Here is a 14,025-nt window from a genome sequence, read left to right on the forward strand (position 1 = left end):
CGCGTTCAATCCATTTTCAGATTCAACAAGGCACTATTTCACATAAATTGTCCAGATGATTCCTTCACCACACAATTAGCTCTAAACATCTACGGCGTGCTGATATTGTAAAACAATGCAGCAGAAACATATTTCACAACCTAACTCCACATCATATCAAGTAACCAACGTAAAACGAAACAGAATGTCGAAAATACGAAAACCCACAAGTAAACACGGAATCATGGGGTGAGAGAAACAACTACAAGCGAAAAATGATTTAATCCGATTTCAGTTCCGATAACCACTATCATACACAATGTAGTTAGATAATTCCTTCACCATACAAGTAAATCGAAACATCTACAGCTTGCTGAGATGTAAAAAATGCAACAGAAACATATCAAAATTCACAAGCCAACGATATAGAATAAATAGCATGACAAAAAATACAATACGCAGCGTACACAAAGAAATGTAGTGAGAGAAACAACTACCAGAGAACGGAGAGTAGGCACGGAGATCTGGGCGATTTAATAAGCCTTACTTTTATATTCTTATTATTATCGGGTCTATTTTATCAGTTTCAGAAAACGCTAATGCGATTTAAGCAGCAGATCTTCCTCCAGAAGACGAATCGAAAATGATGGTGGATCTGAGCTTGTTCTCAGAAGAGAAATTCGACCCGAAAAGATGGATAAACGGGGCGGTTCAGCAGAGTGATACGATCTCTCGAGTATCATAAATATTAAAGATAATAAAACCCTAGAATCCTAATCTAACTGGAAAAGATAATTACCTATACTAATTAAATACCTAATAATCTCCTAACCACTACTAACTCACGGCTATATTCAATCTAATTATACTATGCTAATTAATTAATAATAAAATACTAACTAAACAATTAATTAAATAATATATTAAATTGTATTTCGTATCAAACCACCCCTCTTGAAATGAACCTTGTCCTCAAGGTTCGAGTCAATTTGCGTTTCCACCTATGTTTGACTTCATCGACTTGCTTCCTGATTGACTCCGACTCTGACTCCGAAAAACATGATGAACGATCAAGATCTTTACCACACTGTTTATGTTGATCGAACGAACTCCTAAAGGCTTTTGGAAAGATTCTCAATATTTTTCCCGATAAATAAGCCTCTTCAATTACCTTTTCAAATTCCGGTTCATTCACAATCACCAATTCTTGTTCGTCTTTTTTCCTTTCAACATCATGGAAATCTCCCAATATCCATTGTAGTTCTTCATTCTCATCTTTGGTTAATTCCTCATCTTCGTCCCAAATTACCTCAGTTAAGACGAGTGATTCTTCGTTCTCCTCCTTGGTTGGTTTCTCGTCTTCATCCCAAATTACTTCAACTGAATCCAATAATTCTTCTTTCGGCGAACTCACAAAAAATTGGGGCTCTTCGAAAAAGTCATCATCGTCTTCTTCCTCTCCCTCCGACGATGGGCTTGGCAGTGGCGGTGGTGGTGATGGCCGTGGCGGTGACGGGCAGCGGTCCCTTCGGCTTTTGTGATGGCGTTGACGTCGTCCTTGACTTTGTTCGAGCAATTTCTGAAAATTAATCCGTAATTTCTCTACGGATTTCTCCAATCGCTCTAACCGTCTTGTTTCAGACATCGTGATTTTCACAAAGTTTTGATGTGATCTCAACTTTGCTCCAGCGTAGCTTTGATGTAATCGCTGCCTTGCTAACGAAGCGTTGGTGTTAATCGCAACTTCGCTCTGATACCAATTGATGCGATCTCTCGAGTATCATAAATATTTCCTACGAAACGTAAGATCTATTCTTTAATATTTTTCTCTTCATAATAAAACCCTAGCACAAGACGACTATTTAAAGATAATAAAACCCTAGAATCCTAATCTAACTGGAAAAGATAATTACCTATACTAATTAAATACCTAATAATCTCCTAACCACTACTAACTCACGGCTATATTCAATCTAATTATACTATGCTAATTAATTAATAATAAAATACTAACTAAACAATTAATTAAATAATATATTAAATTGTATTTCGTATCACAGAGCTCCTCCCGCCTGCTCTTCCTAAAAAAGGTACTCAACTCCTTTATTAGTTATCTCCAATAACAGCATTTTTACTCCCTTGGCCCATGTTAATTAAAATTGTTTTGCAAATGCCGGCTTGATTGAGCTAAAACAAGAAATATTTTGAATTTGAGTACAATGTACAATAAAGCTATTTTATAGCATAAAAAAATGACTGGTGACTTTCATCTTCACATTTTTCGTATCTCCTATTTTATTCATGGTACCGGGCAATAGGTAAACCGTAAAAGACAGTAAGTGGAGTGAATGAATGTCACATCAAAGAAATTTGTTTAGTGGCTTAAAATGATGCTACTATGTGCATAGTTTATAACTCTTAAAGTTGGAGAATGCAATGAAAAATGTTTATGTTGGTGAAAGTTTGGTGTTGACATAATTTCTCTTTGCAGGCTGAGGGATCCTCTGCAGTATCAATCGCAACCCTTGCCAAGGTTGATACAGTCAAGCGGAGGATGGAAGCTGCAGGTTGGATCGTGTTTCAGACCTCCTTGTTTGGGATTCAGCTGTATGCCATTTTTGTCCTTTGTTTCTTTTTGGTTCTGTCAAACAGGATGCTGCCGGCTTGACGCAGCTAAGCTCGACTGTGGAAGATGTTTCAGACCTCCCACGTGCTGCTGAAACGCTGGCTAACATGAGGCATTCATTGTCTGACTGCTGTCGGGGAGGTATATATATATTTTTAAAATTCCAAATCAATTTAGCATGCCATTGCAAATTACCAGGTTGCGGAATTTGCTAATATCAGGAAGCAGCTTCAAGTGCTAGAAGACAGACTGGACTCAATGGTTCAACCTCGTTTAACAGATGCATTGAACAACAAAAAGGTAGCTTCCATCATCATACTTATTTAAAGATGAAAATTTCTAGTTTTGTTTTACAAGTTGACTGGGGAATCAGGTTAATGTTGCCCAAGAAATGCGGGGAATACTCATTCGGATTGGGAGATTTAAGTCTCTAGAGAGTTATTACACAAAAGTCCACCTCAAACCCATAAAGAAGCTATGGGAAGATTTTGAGTTGAGGCAACAGTCTAATAAACTTGCAAATGAGAACCATTTGGTTCACAGTCGGGTTTGCCGATAATTTCATTCTACGATGAGTTGCTGCTATATCTCGAACAAGAATGGAAGTGGTACTGCCTGTGTAGACTATAACATTTTTTTACGGTCCGTATGTGATGTGTGATGCTGATGCATTTGAGAATGCCTGCTTCTTTTTATTTCTAAAGATTTTCTTATGTGCTTTTCAATTGCTATACCTTTTTACATGTGAAAAAGATATACTTGAAAAAATTATTTTTTTTATTTTTTGATATCATTTTGAGCTCCAGAATATAAGTCCCGATCCGCCTTCCCCTTTCACTTCCCTTTCTGACTTAGTTATTGTGATCGGGAAAGATAAAAGAAGGTGCAATATATAGCAGTGGTATTCCCTTTCTTGATGTCTTATCGCTTCTCATTTCAGGTATATTAGACATCTTATCAGGCGATTGTGTCAAAATCCAGACTAAACATCTAGAGGCGATTTGCCAGGAATATTCAACATTTGTTTTCTCAATCAGATCTTCATATACCTCCCATTCGAAACTTTTTAATCAATTGAGGATTAAATAAATGTTCGAATATAATTAGATATGGACAAATGGAGTCTGGTGGAATTTCAAGTCTTGATCTTAGGTGAGTTAGTACTCGTAGTTGAACTCACCGAAACAGTTAGAAGAATGGAACAGTCCATCCCACAAGTCATTCTACTTCTAGCCGACAGCCCCAGCCAAGCCACCAACCACCTCCGATGACTCGATTTCCACACTCGATACTACAAGCTTCTCGCGTTCCATACCCATAGTACCAAAAGGCATCTCGCCCCTTTTAACCGGATCTCGAATTTTAACTCGCAAAGATTTTGATTTACCCGAGTTCATTACCATGAAAATATTTTTCCGACAAAATACTCAACCGGGGGAAAAACTTCTACTCTACCACAAAAAAATACAAGCAAGAACACAGAAAAAACCCCAAAAATTAAAAATACTTACCCATATTTATTTGCGCACAAGAGATAGAATATACTTCTCTCCCCCGTTAAAGGACTCTATTTATTTGGCACGGATATAATATTTAAGTATATATATCTTCCTGCCAAATAAACACAATTACCCTTTTTTATTATTACGAAATAATCCTACATTCACGGAAATAAGTCAAATTCCGACACATTTAACTCTCGACATGACCCGACACCCTTTCGACAAGTCTCCCGCCTCGACTCGAGAGTTAGGGGGCTTAATGATATACCTAATTGGGGCCACCCAATGGGCCCATGATTCATATCTTAATTGGGCCCACTACACGAAAGCCCAAACACCTTCAAATAAGGCTTGAGTCCGACAAAATAAACCCAACTCGATTAACGTCATATAAATAGAGGTTTTTACCCATTTGTTAAGGTACGTTCCATTATTCACTATTATCCTAGAGCTCATATTCATTATACTATCTCCACGATCCGGACATCAGACTTGAGCGTCGGAGGGGTTTCCGCCGGATCAACCCCTGGCTTAGTTCACGTGTGTTAATTTCGCAGGGACCTCAGGACCATCTAATTGGCAAGCTACTGATCCGCTTTGCTCCCCCAACTCATTTCACACTCTATCCCCGGTGATCTAAGTATTTAGCATCATCATTATGTGATACTGAAAAAAATAAGATGAAATATATTAGATTTTAAATTTTAAATAAAGTGTTTACGTTTACTAAAACTTTTCATGTGATACTCTTCCAAACTAATATCGTAAAAACACTTCTAAAAAAGGGATTTGACAAAATAAAATAGAAATAAGATATGCACTAGATTTTGAATTTATAAAAATAAAATATCCTACATTTACTAAAATTCGTCATGCATTTATCACCGTCCTTTATCAATCATCCGCCCTTTATCAATCATCTTCCAACCGTAGAAAAATTAAAGTCTCATCTTGGTTTATAAAAAATTATGTCCATAACCTAATCAAATTTGAGCAAAATACAAAAAACCCGTGTATAATTCCATAAGGCCAAAAAACCCCCAAGAGAAAAGTTATGTGGTCAAAAACTCCATGTAATCAGCAGTCAAAGTCATACACCCCCTCCCTTTCGTTCGTGTCATTCACGCGCTATCTATGTATACAATTATTTTGTGTGAAAAGAGAGGTTGTAAAAGGCGGTAATCGGGTCGGAGGCGGATAGGCACTACCTCACGATTAATCGGTGCGACGGTGATTAATCGGTGATAAATAAAAAATAAGTCGGTTTTTAAAATTTAATATAATATATTTCTAGATATTATTTATAAACACTCAAAACATATATAAAAAGATATTTAGAAATGGTTATATCTCCATTATTTATATATCTTAATAACATAATAAAACTTTAATAATAATAAGATCGTAATACAATGAAAATCCTTATAAATACAAATAAAACGCAATTGTTTTGAATTTAAATTTATTTTTGATCAATGAAAGCATGTATCATTAGATTCTTTAACATAAATATTAAATCATAAACTCATTTTATTATTAAAATCCCAACTTTTGTTTTTTTATTAAAAAGTAATAAATAAAATAAAAATATATTTTTGATCGGATTTTGTCACCAAAGTTTGATCCGCCTCCAAGGTTTGACCGCCTCTCACTGTTGGTGGATAACCTACACACAAGTGCACATATCGTACAAGTAATAAAGTGGATTTTTAAGTCCAAGTATCGATCCCACAGAGAATATTTAATTATCTAATCATAGACGCTAAGTTCTACCAATTGCTATCAAGCCCTCCCTACGCAGTCGAAAAAAGATTAATAAACTAAAGTAAACTAAAGCAATTAAAAAGACAAAAGCAGGAAACAAATAAAAACGAAGATTTAACCAGAGAAAGCAAGCCTATGATTTTATTCTTCACCCTATGTGATTATTATTCCCCCAATTCCTTCAATTATGCAAGTAATTAACTAGGATTATTAACCTGAGATGCTAAATTAACCATAACCCGCTTCCGCGTGTATTACGATTCTAATGCTCTAGATTCAATTAATGTATTCCTACGCAATTAATTCTAGAACACAACATTAACCACAAATCTCAATAATGGCTACCTAAGAGATTAACTATATTCTTATGTTAATACCACAAAGGCTCTTCTACCACAGTTCTAATTATTAACCCGATCTTCCGATTCATGCGATTAACAATAACACAAAATCACATAAGGTGATCAAATTCATGCACTTAATAAAACAAGTAGAAGAAATAATCTGGAATTAAAACTTGCATAAAATCATAGAATTGAGTTCATAAATCCCACATAGGGTTCCAAATAAAATCCTAGAAATAAGAAAATTAGCTACTCATGATTAAAATAAGAATGCAAATAAAATTAATCATAAACGATAAGTCTATGCTTGGAGTCTTCAAATTCTTCGTCTTCGTTATTGCTTTGTTGCTCTTGAAATTGCGTAAAAGATGGATCCCCAATTGTGTGCTTGGCTTGGTCTTATATAGGGTGGAAAATTTGGAGAAGAAGGTAGTTTTCTTGTGCAATTAGGATTCCTTTACTGAGTCTTTTTGTAATCTCGGACGACCGTCCCGAATTTTGTACTAAAACTTGGACGGCCGTCTCAAAACCAGAGATTGCTTCTACTTCTCAGACGGCCGTCCCAGATTTAAGTGTAAATCTCATAAGGCCGTCCCGGGCTATATTTCTTAAGTTTTTTAATTTCTTCACTTTTGGCCCATATTTTCTCTAAAATTGCAGTTTTTACCCCATACTTTTCCAATTCTTCAATTTGTACCTAAAATACAATAAATCAACTTTTTAAGCACCAATTATCCCTAAAATACACCAAAAGCTCCAATTAAAAGGTACGACTAAGTGTAAAAATATACACTTAACACTCACCACCTCAACCCGCTTCGGACCGCCTCAACCCGCCTAAAACCGCCTCACAGGTCAAAACTCGAATTTTCAAACCTTTACACCAAAATCGTAAAGTTTAAGACCGCCATCACCTCGTAGATCGATTAATCGGCCGCCTATGCCAATTTCTAGAATACTGGTGAAAAGACATAAGTGTCCCTCTGAATCTCTCTCAATTTTTTGTGTTCCATTAAAAAAAATAGAAGAAAAAATATATACTAAATATAAATTAATTAATTAAAAAAGAATAAAACAAAAAAAAAAAAAAAAAAAAAAGAAGAAATTTGGAACACGAAAGATTCCTCAGTTACTCTTTTCAACTATCAAAAGTGGAGTTTGGCTCATGCTTTTTGAATCCTTTACACATGGAGCATGATCACAAACGTGTGAAAGACTCCTCGTATAGTTGGGAATTCTTGTGAAAAAGATAGATGAGCTATAGTGGTTTTTTTTTTTTTATATATATTATTAAATAAGTTGTTGCACTAGGATCTTCACATCTACAAGAAATATAAGCCCAATATCCAAATATGAGAGAAGTCAATACCGATGATGATCTAAAATAATCACGTTACATCTTTAAATGTTCTTATAGGTGTTGTAACATGCAGTAAAACACTCTACATAGTGTTCATGCCAAGAGATCTTCTATGTTCAGAAATACTCTCATAGGCAAGAGTTGTAGTAAATATATCTGCTAATTGATTTTCCGTGGAGACATATTTCATGTAGATAATGTTCTTTTCAAATATATCACGGATAAAATGATACTTAATATCATTATGCTTAATCCATGAGTTTTGGACAGGATTTTTGAAAATGTCAACGACACTAGAATTATCCAGTACATGATCAATGTATCACTAGATATGCCTTAATCATTTAACATTTGCTTCATCAAAATCAATTGACCACAAAACAATCATTTATAACATATTTTGATTCAGCTGTGGAAAGAGAGAAACACTTTTATTTTCAGCTGAACCAAGATACCAAAATACGCCCAAGGTAAAAGCAAGCTCCAGATGTGCTCTTCCTACCATTAATGTCACCAGCCCAATCAGATGCACTGAACCGTATAAGATTTGTATGTGCATCCTTAAAATATTTGATTCCTAAATCTAGAGTGCTAGCAACATACCTGGTGATTCTTTCAACAACCTTCAGATGAGTCACCTTTGGATTTGCCAGATATCTTGCACATATGTATACACTAGACACCATATCAGGTGTGCTTGCTATTAGATATAGTAGACTTCCAATCATGCTTCTGTACAAAGTGGTGTCAACACAATCAGCAGCATCATCTTTTGAGAACTTCTGGCTTGAACCCATATGAGTTTTCATATGCTTCGCGCTTTCCAAATCAAATCTTTTCACAAGATTAGTAGCATACTTATTTTGGAAAATAAAAATTCCATTGTTTGATTGTTTGATTTGCAAGCCAAGAAAATAAATCAAATTTCCTACCACGCTCATCTTAAAAGTAGTGTCCACAGAATGACTTGTTGGGGATCGTGCATGTATACGCAGCGGAATTTAAATTTTTTTAGATCGAACTAGTTTTGATTACATGCACAACCTAATCACATAGTCAACGTACCTTAACGCTTCCGCCATACATATGGTAATTATCGATTTTATTAAAAACATGTAAAATAAAAAATTATAAAACATGCTTGTTCATCATTCAATAAAATCGAAACACGTAATCACATATTACTCATGCTCATAAATTAAAATTCAAACATGATCTAATCAATCTACGAAAGTTTCGATTTAATTACCTCTTGTAGCGTGAGATTTCGACGAATCGAAACCTAGAACCAAACACGTACAAGCTGCAAATTACCAATCCTCGGGGCTGCAACTCACGGCTGGAGCAAACTGATCCAGCAGGCGGCGGACGGCGGCGCGTGGCAAAGTCAGCGGCGGCGGCGCGTGGATGGTGCAGCGGCGCGTGCGGCGGTGCAGCGGCAGTGCGTGGATTCCGTCGGGGCAGCAGCTCCTCTCCAATTAGGTTTCACCTCGTATTTTTGACCCACTCGAACTACAGCACTAGATGTAAACGAGTTAGATAAACAACAAGAATAAACGAAGGAGTAGAGAGGAGAAAACCGGCGACTATCGGCGACGATCGGCGGCGGCGCGGCGGGGCTGCAACGGCCGAGAGGGCTGAGCGGCTAGGGCTTGGACGGCTAGGGTTTTGGTGCAAAAAAAATCTGATCTCAAACTCTTGTTTGAGGTCTATTTATACTAGGGTTTTCAACCCTTGTGGGTTTAAGTCATTGGGCTTGAACCACTGATGCATTAAGTGTTGGGTTTCGGGCACGCATACGCAGCGGAAAACAAAAATTTTGTGCGAATTAAACGACTTTAAAACACACAAGTACATGCCCGATAAATTAAATCAATTAATTGCGTACCTTTGCGCTTCCAGCGAAATTAAAAACAACATACATGCTAATAAATTTAACCGAACTTAAATCAATTAACATGCTCGCGTTTAAACCAAATAACATGCTTGTAATGATCTAAAACGATTACACATAATCACATAAAATCATACGAAACAAACATGAAATCATAGTCTAAACCTAATCGAAACGAAACTAGGGTTTCGTGGATTTACCTCTTGACGCGTGAGGTAGGAGCGTTTAATACGTCGAGATTGCTACGGAAACCAATCCGTACAATCGGGGCAGCAGCGGTGCAGCGGCAGCAGCGGCGCGTGAGGTCACGGCGGCGCGTGCGGTATACGCGCGGCTTCGGGGCGGCGCGTGGGGCAGCGTGCAGCTTCGGCTCGTGCGTTGCTCCTCGATTCTTCGATCTACGATCTTCCTCCTCTCGGATTTCACCTCGTATACTTCGATCTACTAAAACGTGGCACTAGACACGAAGTAGTTAGAATAAAACGGAAGAAAAAGAGAAGGAAAAACAATACCGAAACAATCGGCCAATGAATGGCCGATTCCGGTGAAGCTCCGGCGACGGCGGCGCGGTGGCCGAGGAGAGAGGGCCGAGAGAGAGAGTGTGTGAGCGGCTAGGGTTAGGGTTTTGAGTTGTGTTATGTGCAAGACCTATAAATCAAGTATTTATATGTCTTGCATAAAACCCTAACGGGCTTAAGTTGGACCGGGCCCAACAGCTTAAGTCCGTTAGTACTTTCACTTGCTCGTCTCTCTTAATCCAATGACCGAAAAATTGCAACGATTACATTTTCGGAATCATTATAATTTCCTCGTCATTACGAGTGCCATCTTTCATTTTCCAACTTTCCAAAAGTGGAAACCCTAGTTCAGTGCACTTTCTAAATTTGGAAACTTCCCGATTTAGAAAGTTCACTAATACGTTCGCCTATTCTTTTCCTTTTCTTATTCTCATTCATAATTCCAAATTACGAATGTTGGACTCAATCGTATTGACTTCCAAATCATGCAAAGATAAACTATTTTATCTCTGACCGTTTATTCAAAGATCTCATGTGCACGAGCAGTGTGACCCTCGATGGTTCAGGTGTAAGCTAGCCGTGGGCCCACAAACCTTTGTGGTCAAAACTCGTCCCCTTCGAGTTACGACTAAGATGAAGCTCGTTTCACCTCAATCACCCAACGAATCAAGATTGGCGTCTAGCAACTACGCGTCATGATTCCCTAGATACAAATGAAGTGCCTGCAAGAACCTTCAGATATAGTTAACGTACAGTACGGTCCCTTCGATTCATATGTCCCGATCGAACTAGAGGCATTGGTTCATCGAGACCTCTTTATATGTTCGATGACGGTGCGATCGTTCCAAGTGTTGTAATCCTTACGTGCATGACTTAGAGAATCGAATTCTCTAATCATCACTTAGTCAGCTCTGGCCAGAGACTTAGAATGATTACAAACTTTCAGAACACACAGGACATCCAAGACTATTCTAGCGATCGAATCCCCGACTACAATGCACAGACCTCCCACTAGATTTCGGACTGCACGAACACTGGCCCTTGGGATGGTCCTCGGTGGAACTCAGGGACAGGTCACGATACAGCTGGTCCTCTAGTGAAGTCACGGTGATGTCTAGGTCATAAGGACTAATGGTGTACAACTATACCATAGATATCTCTACTCGATTATTGGGAACCACTTAGAGATTTCTAGGGTGAGGGAGTTCAGTGAACTCGTCAACTTACGAGCACCCACTTATGCATGCCAATATCACAATACCGTTTACTGATGAGATGCAGTACACATACACTAAGTGCTAGTCTTAATGGGAAAGGCCGATATCCTCATTCGTGGCGTAACCCTTCGACTAGGAACACGTTTAACAGTTATAATACTTAAGTAAATATCTCACGATCCTAACGATCAATTACTAGTACTTGTAATAACTGTAAGGACTATATCTATGCTTGTGACAAAGGGACAAAGATATAGAATGCCAATGTGTTTTATCATTAATACGAATAAAGGTTCGTTTATTACAATAATAAATACGAAAGACCACAGCCACAAGTTGGCTTGTTGGTCACCTACTCTAACAATCTCCCACTTGACCTAAAGCCAACTACCCATAAACCGCAATCCCATCGACTCTCGATGTTTCTCATGGACCGATCTTGGTAAAGGCTTCGTGAAGGGGTCTGCAACGTTCTCTTCCGAGGTGACTCGTTCTACCTTAACTTCACCTCTGTCAATGATCTCTCGGATCACGTGATACTTCCTCAGAATATGCTTCGACTTCTGATGAGATCGTGGCTCCTTAGCTTGTGCCACGGCTCCGGTGTTATCACAGTACAACGGTACTGGATCACTAGCATCAGGAATGACACCCAACTCTTGGATGAACTTCCTTATCCAAGTCCCTTCTTTTGCAGCTTCAGACGCTGCAATGTATTCCGCTTCGGTAGTGGAATCGGCCGTCGTGCTTTGCTTGGAACTCTTCCAACACACGGCACCACCATTAAGCGTGAATATAAATCCAGAATTCGACTTTGAGTCGTCCACGTCCGATTGAAAACTAGAGTCAGTGAAACCCTCTAATTTCAACTCGGCACCCCCATAGACCAAAAATATATCCTTAGTCCTTCGCAAGTACTTGAGGATATCTTTCACGTCTTTCCAGTGAGCCGGGCCGGGGTTAGACTGATATCTGCTTGTGACACTCACAGCATACGCGATATCGGGTCTCGTACATAGCATGCCATACATTATGCTTCCTATGGCAGAAGCATAGGGCGTCCTTTTCATCTCTTCGATTTCACTAGGTGTTTGGGGACACATAGATTTCGAGAGACGAACCCCATGGGACATTGGCAAGAATCCCTTCTTGGATTCTTCCATGCTAAACCGTTTCATAACGGTGTCTATGTACAGGCTTTGGGATAAGCCAAGCATCTTTCTTGCTCTATCTCTATAGATGCGTATTCCTAATACATAAGATGCTTCTCCCAAATCCTTCATTGAGAAACGTGTGGACAACCATGCTTTCGTTTGTTGCAACATTCCTACGTCATTCCCAATGAGTAGAATGTCATCAACGTAAAGCACTAAAAATATCACTGCCCTCCCACTAACCTTCTTGTATACACAAGGTTCCTCCGGATTCTTCTCAAAATCAAACTCTTTGATTGTTGAGTCGAACCTAATGTTCCAACTTCGGGATGCTTGTTTCAATCCATAAATGGATCGCTGGAGCTTGCAAACCTTTTGCTCACTTCCAGAAGATATGAAGCCTTCCGGCTGCGCCATGTAAATTTCTTCCTTAATATCTCCATTAAGGAAGGCGGTCTTCACATCCATTTGCCATATCTCGTAGTCGTACCACGCAACTATGGCCAGCAAAATCCTAATGGACTTCAGCATCGCGACTGGCGAAAAGGTTTCCTCATAGTCAACACCTTGCCTTTGAGTGTATCCTTTTGCTACCAATCTAGTTTTATAGGTCGATACCTTTCCATCAACTCCAATTTTCTTCTTATAGATCCACTTGCAGCCTATAGGAACAATTCCTTTGGGTGGATCTACCAAGGTCCATACCTTGTTGGAGTACATGGAGTCCATTTCGGATTTCATGGCAGTTAGCCAATGTCCCATGTCCGCATCCGATACGGCCTCATTGTATGTTCTTGGATCTCGTCCAAGATCAACATGATCTTCATCATTTTCGAGGAGGAATAACCTATCCGGCATTTTCCGAACTCTTTCGGATCTACGTACCGTAGGTTCAGGAGGTATATTAGTGGTTTGTTGTATTGGTTCGTTTGTTTGTTCTTGCGTTTGAACTTCACTTTGTGGTTCTTGAACTACTTCAAGTTCTATCATGCTGCCCTTTCTATCGGATAGAAACTCCCTTTCCAAAAAGGTGGCATTTCTCGAAACAAACGTCTTTGCTTCTTTGACATAATAAAACTCGTATCCCATTGAGTCTTCGGGATACCCCACAAAATAGCACAAGTCGGATTTACTATCTAACTTATCTCCCACTAATCGCTTCACATAAGCGGGACAACCCCATATCCTAATATGTTTGTAATTGGGTTTCTGGGAATGCCAAAGTTCATAAGGTGTGGATTTAACTGCTTTGGTGTTAACTCTATTCAGCAAATACGCGGCAGTACGAAGTGCATGACCCCACAAGTATGCCGGTAAGTTTGTGAACCCCATCATTGATCGAACCATATCTAATAAAGTTCGATTCCGACGTTCGGAGACTCCATTAAGTTGAGGAGTTCCCGGTGGAGTCCATTGGGATTGTATCCCATTCTCTTTTAGATAGTCAATGAACTCGATGCTCAAGTATTCTCCACCACGATCGGATCGCAGCTTCTTAATACTTCGTCCGAGTTGCTTCTCTACTTCGTGTCTAAAATCTTTGAACCTTTCAAATGTTTCAGACTTGTACTTCATGTACACATACCCATACCTAGAATAATCGTCGGTAAAGGTAGCGAAGTAGTTATATCCACCCTTCGCACTAACACTTAGTGGACCACATACGT

At 38.7% G+C, this 14,025-nt stretch overlaps 1 pseudogene across 1 annotated transcript; it reads left to right on the plus strand.

Annotated features, from left to right (window-relative positions):
- Positions 1-543: 543 nt before the first annotated feature.
- LOC148768547 (conserved oligomeric Golgi complex subunit 7-like) lies at positions 544-3,694 on the plus strand (annotated as a pseudogene). The gene is made up of 6 exons (XR_016032973.1): positions 544-715; positions 2,456-2,544; positions 2,616-2,746; positions 2,804-2,905; positions 2,979-3,152; positions 3,479-3,694. The product of XR_016032973.1 is annotated as a conserved oligomeric Golgi complex subunit 7-like (transcript).
- Positions 3,695-14,025: the final 10,331 nt, after the last annotated feature.

The sequence above is a fragment of the Erythranthe guttata genome, chromosome 8, assembly GCF_056151865.1.
Source record: "Erythranthe guttata isolate IM_541 chromosome 8, IM_541, whole genome shotgun sequence".
NCBI classification, from domain to species: Eukaryota; Viridiplantae; Streptophyta; class Magnoliopsida; order Lamiales; family Phrymaceae; genus Erythranthe; species Erythranthe guttata.